This window comes from Salmo salar, chromosome 12, assembly GCF_965601325.2.
Source record: "Salmo salar chromosome 12, fSalSal1, whole genome shotgun sequence".
Taxonomy (NCBI): domain Eukaryota; kingdom Metazoa; phylum Chordata; class Actinopteri; order Salmoniformes; family Salmonidae; genus Salmo; species Salmo salar.
In genome coordinates, this window is record NC_138302.1 from 27,087,305 (window position 1) to 27,098,804 (window position 11,500).

The window sequence follows — 11,500 nt, forward strand, 5'->3', positions numbered from 1 at the left end:
CCAGTGCCACTGTAACAGGGTTACAGTTTGTTTACACCAGTGCCACTGTAACAGGGTTACAGCTTCATTACACCAGTGCCACTGTAACAGGGTCACAGCTTGTTTACAACAGTACCACTGTAACAGGGTTACAGCTTGTTTACACCAGTGCCACTGTAACAGGGTTACAGCTTCATTACACCAGTGCCACTGTAACAGGGTTACAGCTTGTTTACACCAGTACCACTGTAACAGGGTTACAGCTTGTTTACACCAGTGCCACTGTAACAAGGTTACAGCTTGTTTACACCAGTACCACTGTAACAGGGTTACAGCTTGTTTACACCAGTGCCACTGTGACAGGGTTACAGCTTCATTACACCAGTGCCACTGTAACAGGGTTACAGCTTGTTTACACCAGTGCCACTGTAACAGGGTTACAGCTTGTTTACACCAGTGCCACTGTAACAGGGTTACAGCTTGTTTACACCAGTGCCACTGAATACAGGGTTACAGCTTGTTTACAACTGTGCCACTGTAACAGGGTTGCAGCTTGTTTACACCAGTGCCACTGTAACAGGGTTACAGCTTCATTACACCAGTGCCACTGTAACAGGGTTACAGCTTGTTTACAACAGTGCCACTGTAACAGGGTTACAGCTTGTTTACAACAGTGCCACTGTAACAGGGTTACAGCTTCATTACACCAGTGCCACTGTAACAGGGTTACAGCTTGTTTACACCAGTGCCACTGTAACAGGGTTACAGCTTGTTTACACCAGTGCCACTGCAACAGGGTTACAGCTTGTTTACACCAGTGCCACTGTAACAGGGTTACAGCTTGTTTACACCAGTGCCACTCTAACAGGGTTATAGCTTGTTTACACCAGTGCCACTGTAACAGGGTTACAGCTTGTTTACACTAGTGCCACTGTAACAGGGTCACAGCTTGTTTACACCAGTGCCACTGTAACAGATTTGCAGCTTGTTTACACCAGTACCACTGTAACAGGTTTGCAGCTTGTTTACACCAGTACCACTGTAACAGGGTTACAGCTTGTTTACACCAGTACCACTGTAACAGGGTTACAGCTTGTTTACAACTGTGCCACTGTAACAGGGTTGCAGCTTGTTTACACCAGTGCCACTGTAACAGGGTTACAGCTTCATTACACCAGTGCCACTGTAACAGGGTTACAGCTTGTTTACAACAGTGCCACTGTAACAGGGTTACAGCTTGTTTACAACAGTGCCACTGTAACAGGGTTACAGCTTCATTACACCAGTGCCACTGTAACAGGGTTACAGCTTGTTTACACCAGTGCCACTGTAACAGGGTTACAGCTTGTTTACACCAGTGCCACTGCAACAGGGTTACAGCTTGTTTACACCAGTGCCACTGTAACAGGGTTACAGCTTGTTTACACCAGTGCCACTCTAACAGGGTTATAGCTTGTTTACACCAGTGCCACTGTAACAGGGTTACAGCTTGTTTACACTAGTGCCACTGTAACAGGGTCACAGCTTGTTTACACCAGTGCCACTGTAACAGATTTGCAGCTTGTTTACACCAGTACCACTGTAACAGGTTTGCAGCTTGTTTACACCAGTACCACTGTAACAGGGTTACAGCTTGTTTACACCAGTACCACTGTAACAGGGTTACAGCTTGTTTACACCAGTACCACTGTAACAGGGTTACAGCTTGTTTACACCAGTACCACTGTAACAGGGTTACAGCTTGTTTACAACAGTACCACTGTAACAGGTTTGCAGCTTGTTTACACCAGTACCACTGTAACAGGGTTACAGCTTGTTTACAACTGTAACAACAGTAACAGCTTACCAATTGGTGGGTCTATTTTGTTAAGAATAGCTGTTGCGTAGCTGCATTGAAAATGTTTGACAATAGATTTACTGTAGAAATAGTGAGAAAACGGAGACCATACTGTTCCCTTTGCTAGAAGACTCCTCCAATCTTATATCAGCCATGAAGAAAAAGCGTTAAGAAGTCTAATACATTTTTGACCTTTACTTCCCACTCAATTAACCGGCGAGTCAACTGGTGGGAAGGAGAGAGAGAGAGAGAGAGAGAGAGAGAGAGAGAGAGGAGAGAGAGAGAGAGAGAGAGAGAGAGAGAGAGACTAATAGTGTTCCTGGTACTCTGAGGGTCTATTAGAGTGAGGTAATCTCCTGGAGATTACCGTTCACACACACACACACACGCACGCACGCGCGCATGAGCACACACACACACACACACACACACACACACACACACACACACACACACACACACACACACACACACACACACACACACACACACACACACACACACACACACACACACAGTGCCCATTTGGCATGAGGGGTGGGAGGATGGGGTGAGGAGGAGGAGGGGCGACCGCCAGTCAGTCCCACTGCAGAAAATTTGGAAAATGAGTTGTACGATCTCACCAAAACGACTCCAACTCACTCACTGCCATCAGGCTGAAGTATTTATTAGTGTTAAACAGGAGTTGAGAGTTTGAATGGGTTTTGGACTGTCTGAAACGACTATCTGAAATCTCTAACATTGCCCTGGTACTTACAGGTGATGATACCCGGCTACCCGCTTCACCATAAAACAAATCTGTTCACCTGAAAAAACAGTTGAGCTATGGCTCAGCCTAAAATAACAGTTTAGGACAGTTCGGATTTGTTGTTTGGGCAACATAGCTCGGGGTCTCCTTCTCTTCTACATCTTTCAACCATGGATGAGAAGAGAGAATGCAAGAACGATCCAGAAGCAAACTCCTTATTGGAGATGGAGAGAGGGGCGATGGAGAGCTGGAGGTGGGGTTAGGTGGAGGTGGGGTTAGGTGGAGGTGGGGTTAGGTGGAGGTGGAGGTGGGGTTAGCTGGAGGTGGGGTTAGTTGGAGGTGGGGTTAGGTGGAGGTGGAGGTGGGGTTAGGTGGAGGTTGAGGTGGGGTTAGGTGGAGGTGGGGTTAGGTGGAGGTGGAGGTGGGGTTAGGTGGAGGTGGAGGTGGGGTTAGGTGGAGGTGGAGGTGGAGGTGGGTTAGTTGGAGGTGGGGTTAGGTGGAGGTGGGGTTAGGTGGAGGTGTGGTTAGGTGCTGGCAATGAGGTAGACAGTTGCAGTTGGCTCAGCGCTCGGCCCTCTCTTCTCCCCCATGACTGGGATGTTTCCCTTAACTTCATCGCTGCGGTCCCCCCCGTATGCACTGTGATTTACAGTCTTGTAAACACATAGGAAGTAGCATTGAAAACGGTTTAACAAAGTCAATAAAAGCAGACATCATTCCTGGTATTGTGCATCCTCATCTCTGACCCTTTCACTCTCTCTTTCCTTCCATCCATCCCTCCGTTCCCTCTCTCCTTCCTTCTATCCCCTCCATTCCCTCTCGCTCTCTGTCCTCCCCCTCCCTCCCACCATCCCTCCATCTAATCTTATTCTGTCTGCCCCCCCCTCTCTCGTGTCCTCCCTCCTCCCTCCCTCCTCCCTCCCTCCCTCCCTCCCTCCTCCCTCCCTCCCTCCCTCCCTCCCTCCCTCCCTCCCTCCTCCCTCCCTCCCTCTCCTCTCTTTTTTTATTTCTTAGCATTGGGCAGAGAGAGAGAGAGCGGACAGAGCAGAGCCGATGGCTTTAGCAGGCCTACCTGCAGGGTTGCTTAGAGCGGCACAGTGTTTCATCTCTGTACAGGAGAAGAAGTGGCCCCCGGCCCCCATCAGCCCCCCGGCCCCCAGCCCTCTAAACAGCTGTGTGAACCTGGGAGGGAGAAGAGGGGAGAAGAGGGGAGAGGACCATGAAAACTAAGGAAAGAAGAAAGAGAGGAAATTCAGTGGGCCTGGGGGAATCTGGACTTGCTTCCCTCTTGGTTGCTCACTCGTTTGGTTTCTCTCTGTAACACTCTCTCTTGATTTCAGTCTTTTACCCCCTTCCCTCCTCACCATCTTATTTTCTCTCTTTCGGTCTGTCACTCTTTATCACTCTATATCACTCTCTTTCTCCCTATTCCACCCTGTGACTATCTCTCTCTCTCTCTCTCTCTCTCTCTCTCTCTCTCTCTCTCTCTCTCTCTCTCTCTCTCTCTCTCTCTCACACACCTCCTACTCTCCCTCTGTCCTCATCCCTTTCATAATTGAACTGTACTGATCCTATATGGACCGCGGCACGCCACTAGTCCCACTAGTTTTACAGATCCCTCCACTGTATCCCCGCTAACAGCCTCAACCTAGACCCTCTACTCCCCTGCACCTTAGTTAGAGCCGCAGCGCTAGAGCCCTGAACGCCTTAAAAAGCTTCTGAAAGATGAGAAAGAAGGTCTTCAAGCCCAACGATTTTCGAGCTTAACGTCATGTCCCCAAAGCATCATCACCATCATCAACCCTTCTCTTTCTCGCTCCCTCTCTCTTTTGAGATCACACTCCTGGTTTGGAAATTCCTCACACTCATCCAAGAGGTGGATATTTAAAAGGGAACAATTGGTGAGAATCCCACAGTTCACACTGACTTGGGCACCACTCAAATCACGTCTTGTGGCTTTATAATCCTATTGTTCTCTCCCTATCCATACCAGTTCCACTTTACATAGGGCTGCTTGGCTGGTGGTGGGGTTGTCTTGGGGCTGGGGTGTTTGTGTTGGAGAGGAAGTCTATCACTGGGGTATATCACTGAGTATTGTATAGCAACCATGGCTTCTAGGCTTTCCTTGACTTGAAATGGGAGAGGTGAGGACTCTATTCTCTTTTTTCCACTAGTGCTGATCATAATACAGTGTTGTGATGCTTTTCCACATGTTCTGTGTGGGAGAAATACTAATTGGGCTATAACTCAATTAGCTTATTTTCCCTCCACATAGAAATGTGAGGAGGGTGCTTTGTCTTGTTCTTTGGTACAATGGAACCAGTGGGTTCTATGGCCTTGTATGGCTCTCACACATTGAAGACGTGGATCTGCTCATTGTAACGCCCTGGCCATAGAGAGGGTTTTTTGGTCTCTATTTTTGGTTAGGCCAGGGTGTGACATGGGTGGGCGTTCTATGTTCCGTTTTCTATGTTGGTGTATTACTTTGTTTCGGCCGTGTATGGCTCTCAATCAGGAACAGCTGTAGATCGTTGTTGCTGATTGAGAGTCATACATAGGCAGCCTGTTTTTCCTTTGGGGTTGGTGGGTGAATATTTTCCTGTTTAGTTTTGTTAAACCTGACAGAACTGTTGCTGGTCGTTTTTGGTTTATTTTTGTAAAGTGTTCATTCGGTCCATTAAAATCATTCATGATGAACACATCCTCCGCTGCACCTTGGTCTCATTTTGACAACAGCCGTTACACTCATGCAGACGAGCCAAACTCTGACTTCACTGAGGCCTTTGTTATCTACCGCTCCCAATGTTTGAGACAAGAGGAAAGAGGTTGAATTGGGTCAATGTGGCACCAACATTTAGCTAGATATCCATTTTCTGAATCACATTGAGGCCTTGTAGTTAAAAATATGCGTACAAGCACCCTATCCAGTGTTTTCCTATACGATTAAAAAGTATTCTCTTATGTACTGTATGTACTAAACACCACCCAACGTGGTGCAAACAACGTCTATACGATCTATAAACAATACTGTAATATAGCAAACTCTCATTTTTTTATTGTCCAATGTTTTAAAACCCACTTAACGACAGGATATTTAATGATATCATAATAGTTATGGATTACTGGCAAAGTACTCCAGCAGCCCTTCCCCTCCCTTTGGTTTGAAGCGAACATTAGAAGATGTTAAAACTGACCTGTGACTCACCTAGCCTCTTCCAACCTCTCCTCCCTTCCCAGGAGGAACCAACTCCAGGAGAGTGCACAATATATAAAATGAAAGGAAGGATAGAGAGAGAGAGAAAGAGAGAGGGGGGAAGAGAGAGAGAGGGGTGGATGAGGGATCTTAGAGGCATAGAGAGATACAGAGAATGAGAGAGAGATAGAGAGAGAGAGAGATAGAGAGAGGTGGTTGAGGGATCTCAGAGACAGGGAGACATACAAAGAAAGAGAGAGAGAGAGAGAGAGAGAGAGAGGTGGTTGAGGGATCTCAGAGACAGGGAGAGATACAAAGAAAGAGGGAGAGAATGAGAGAGAAAGAGAGAGTGAGACACACATGAGAGAGAGAGAGATGCAATGCATGCAGGGCAGAATTAGGCCAATATCCACTAATAATAAAAACTCAAAAAAGAGCAATTAAGTTTTGGAAACATCTAAAATACAGTGACCCCCTCTCATATCATTACCAAGCCCTGCAATGCCAAGAGCTGAACAAAGAAAAGAGTCCCCTCATCCAGCTGGTCCTGGGGCTGAGTTCACAAACCTGTTCTTCTACTAACACACTGAAGCCTCAGGACCAGAACATCCAATCAATCAGAATAAACCAAATTACAACACAGTCAAAACAAAACTATATTGCTTATTAGGAAACACAAGCACAAACACAAGCAAAATGCAGTGCTATCTGGCCCTAAATCGACAGTACACTGTGGCTAAATATTTGACCATGGTTACTGATCAAAACCTTAGAAAAACCTTGACAAAGTACAGGCTCAGTGAGCACAGCCTTGCCATTGAGAAGGGTAGACACAGGAAAACCTGGCTCCCTGTAGAGGAAAGGCTGTGCAACCACTGCACCACAGCAGAACCTGAGACAGAGCTGCATTTCCTGACAAAATGTCAAAAATATAAAACAATTAGCGAGTGTCATATTCCCAAATTTGAAACCCTTATTCAAGGTTTCAAAGACTTCTCTGATGAGGATAGGCTACCCGTCCTGTTGGGGGAGGACGCAGAGAGCTGTGGGTTGGCAGCGCACTACATTGCTGCCTGCCATAAGTTGAGGGACAGTGTCTGACAGACCAACCAACCTGCACATTCCTCTACTGTATGCTTATTGTTATTGTTGAATGTATGGTTATTTTGACCCTTGGTTATTGTTGTTACTGTTGTCAAGTTGACAATTTTGATTCTCATTTTATTTATTTTTTATATTGTAAATATCCAAAATAAGCTTTGGCAATATGTACATTGTTACGTCATGCCAATAAAGCGAATTGAGAGAGAGAGAGAGAGAGAGAGAGAGAGAGAGAGAGAGAGAGAGAGAGAGAGAGAGAGAGAATAAATTGAGAAAGCAGAGAAAGGGAGAACTTGCTCAGAGGTTGGAATTCGGAGGAGAGCCATGGAGCTGCACAGAGAGAGAATGAGAGAGAGAGAAAGAGAGAGAGAGAAAGAAAGAGAGAGAGAGAGAGAGAGAGAGAGAGAGAGAAAAGGGTTAGCCCAGTGTTGAGTGCTGTTGTGTTTGTTTAGTCCCCTTCAAAGGCTGAGCTTAATTATTTTACCATGCTGTGCCGAGCTTTGCTCTGCACTGACTGAGTGACTGCAGCATCCATGGCCCGCTCCACGTCTATCTGTTAACCCCACACTGAGTTAACTCTCTCTCTCTTTCTCTTTCTCTTTCACTTGCTCTCTCTCTATCTCTCTTTCTCTTTCTCTCTATCTCTCTTTCTTTCTTTTTTCTTTCTTTCTATCTGTCTTTCTGTGGCTCTCTCAATTCAGTTCAATTCAAAGGGCTTTAAAGCAAGTGAAATAGATAAACAAAAGTGAATTAAACAATAAAAAGTGAACAGTAAACATTACACTCACAAAAGTTCCAAAGGAATAGAGACATTTCAAATGTCATATTATGTCTATATACAGTGTTGTAATGATGTGCAAATACTTACAGTACAAAAGGGAAAATAAATAAACATAAATATGGGTTGTATTTACAATGGTGTTTGTTCGTCAATTGTTGCCCTTTTCTTGTGGCAACAGGTCACAAATCTTGCCGCTGTGATGGTACACTGTGGTATTTCACCCAGTAGATATGTGAGTTGATCAAAATTTGATTTGCCCTTCGAATTCTTTGTGGGCCTGTGTAATCTGAGGGAAATATGTGCATCTCTCTCTCTCACCTTTAGAGATCCAGCCTCAACATTGTTTTGAGGAGTTATTAGTATTTTTTCTGCTAGTTTGTACCTTAGCTACATAGACAAATGTGTTTTTTTTTCTGGTTTCCATATTCTTGCGTCCCAGGCTGTTGTCCTGGCCGCGTGACAGTTTCTGACATGCTTCTTTTGCCACATGCACATACCGTCATGCCAAATGTGTCATTTCATTTGAATGTGTTGTATATCGAATGGTCTCGTTGAAAGATAGCTAACATGGCCGGGACATTAATCTAAAGTGGAACGCAAGGCCAGGGCGCCATGATGCACATAACATGCCTACAATAACAATATGATGCACTTTACATGCCTAGAACAACAATATGTTTGTGTGACTATGGATATTTGCAATTATGAGTTCCCAATGCAAAGAGTAATTGAAGTATGATAAAAACATGAATGGGGGGAAAAAAACGTACAGTACTTGAAGAGTATAGTGTGCACCCAGAAGGTTAGTTCAAGTATTGTACAATACAAAGGGACTTACAGAACTGTCAACTTTGACAGTGATTCATATTGTACTTATGTTCATGTCGACAGTACACCTAGACACATATTTTCAGTCTTTCAGGCTTAAACCGCATGCCAACATGTCCATCTCTGACCCTGGACCGTATGTAACTATAATCTAGTGGGGGTCAGACAGATGCTGACATCCCAGGATCTCAACTACCTTACCCACACTGTCTGCACCAGTCACCAGTCTCACCGCTGCTGTGAAAGTCACTGGGAAACCCAAACCCTAGTCACTGCATCATGGTAGTAGTACCTCTCTCTCTCTCTCTCTCTCTCTCTCTCTCTCTCTCTCTCTCTCTCTCTCTCTCTCCCTCTTTTAATACAAATGTTTGTCCTTTTCAGAGGACAAAAATGACCGTCGTTTTTAGAGCTTTTTATTGTGTTGTTACATTCTACACACATTTTACATACATGGCACTTTTTCTTCCACAGTAGTTACATAGCAAGAATATAGGTATTTGATATACATTATATCTGGATAGATAGTACTTAAACACATGCGGTATACATTATATACTGCTCAAAAAAATAAAGGGAACACTTAAACAACACATCCTAGATCTGAATGAAAGAAATAATCTTATTAAATACTTTTTTCTTTACATAGTTGAATGTGCTGACAACAAAAATCACGCAAAAATAATCAATGGAAATCCAATCTATTAACCCATGGAGGTCTGGATTTGGAGTCACACTCAAAATTAAAGTGGAAAACCACACTACAGGCTGATCCAACTTTGATGTAATGTCCTTAAAACAAGTCAAAATGAGGCTCAGTAGTGTGTGTGGCCTCCACGTGCCTGTATGACCTCCCTACAATGCCTGGGCATGCTCCTGATGAGGTGGCGGATGGTCTCCTGAGGGATCTCCTTCTAGACCTGGACTAAAGAATCCGCCAACTCTGTGGTGCAACGTGGCGTTGGTGGATGGAGCGAGACATGATGTCCCAGATGTGCTCAATTGGATTCAGGTCTGGGGAACGGGCGGACCAGTCCATAGCATCAATGCCTTCCTCTTGCAGGAACTGCTGACACACTCCAGCCACATGAGGTCTAGCATTGTCTTGCATTAGGAGGAACCCAGGGCCAACCGCACCAGCATATGGTCTCACAAGGGGTCTGAGGATCTCATCTCGGTACCTAATGGCAGTCAGGCTACCTCTGGCGAGCACATGGAGGGCTGTGCGGCCCCCCAAAGAAATGCCACCCCACACCATGACTGACCCACCACCACCGCCACCATGACTGACCCACCGCCAAACCGGTCACGCTGGAGGATGTTGCAGGCAGCAGAACGTTCTCCACGGCGTCTCCAGACTCTGTCATGTCTGTCATGTGCTCAGTGTGAACCTGCTTTCATCTGTGAAGAGCACAGGGCGCCAGTGGCGAATTTTCCAATCTTGGTGTTCTCTGGCAAATGCCAAATGTCCTGCACGGTGTTGGGCTGTAAGCACAACCCCCACCTGTGGATGTCGGGCCCTCATACCACCCTCATAGAGTCTGTTTCTGACCGTTTGAGCAGACACATGCACATTTGTGGCCTGCAGGAGGTCATTTTGCAGGGCTCTGGCAGTGCTTCTCCTGCACCTCCTTGCACAAAGGCGGAGGTAGCGGTCCTGCTGCTGGGTTGTTGCCCTCCTACGGCCTCCTCCACGTCTCCTGATGTACTGGCCTGTCTCCTGGTAGCGCCTCCATGCTCTGGACACTACGCTGACAGACACAGCAAACCTTCTTGACACAGCTCGCATTGATGTGCCATCCTGGATGAGCTGCACTACCTGAGCCACTTGTGTGGGTTGTAGACTCCGTCTCATGCTACCACTAGAGTGAAAGCACCGCCAGCATTCAAAAGTGACCAAAACATCAGCCAGGAAGCATAGGAACTGAGAAGTGGTCTGTGGTCCCCACCTGCAGAACCACTCCTTTATTGGGGGTGTCTTGCTAATTGCCTATAATTTCCACCTGTTGTCTTTTCCATTTGCACAACAGCATGTATTGTCAATCAGTGTTGCTTCCTAAGTGGACAGTTTGATTTCACAGAAGTGTGATTGACTTGGAGTTACATTGTGTTGTTTAAGTGTTCCCTTTATTTTTTTGAGCAGTGTATATGGTGTACATAGTATATCGGGTTTTCAATCATAACTATTTTAAAGCCACCCCTCAGCTACTCTCAGTCCATCCCACCTATTTCTGTAAACCACCATCTTATTATTGTTTCTATGTGCCATATATTTTTTAACTGTGCTGTGATGTTTCATATCAATTTTGAACCTTTCTAATCGCATAGTATCTACAGACTGTAAGTTATATTGTTGATTGATTGACTATGGCTTTTCAAATTTCCCAACGATGCTATTTGTAGGGTACATTTTTGGTAAATGTGATTTTTAAGCCATTCCTGAACCTGTGAACAGAAACAAGCTACGTAGGGGTAATACCAGAATAAGTGATCTAATGAATCTGTCACTTTGTAGCAAAATCTGCAGAGTTGAGATGGGTATATGCCCTATGTACATACAATTCCCTTCGTGGCAAGAATTTTGTATAGACATTTAAATTGAAAAACTCTAGGTTTTGAATCAAGCTCTGTTTTATTTATCATCAGTTCATAAACCATGTGCCATTTTGCAAACCGTACGGCGCTGCTGTCAACAGTTTGGTCCTCAAATAAAACGGGTATATTTTTCTATTTATCCCTCTTTTTCTTTCTTTCTCCCTATCTCCTTCTTTGTTCCTCTTTCTCTCTTTTTGCTCACTCCCTTTCTCTCCTTCTCCCCTCCCTACTCTATCTCACTTTTCCCCTCTCTCGCTCTCTCCGTTTCTCTCTCTCCAATCTCTCTTTCCCTGTCTCTCCTCTCTCTGAGTCTCTACTCTCTCTCTCTCTCTCCCTCCCCTCTCCCTCTCTCCTCTGCCATCCCTTCTCTTCTATCGTTCACAACCTGGAGAACCAATCAGGCGGTGTGTAAGCAGGGCCCGTGCGCCCCAACCGTGTCGT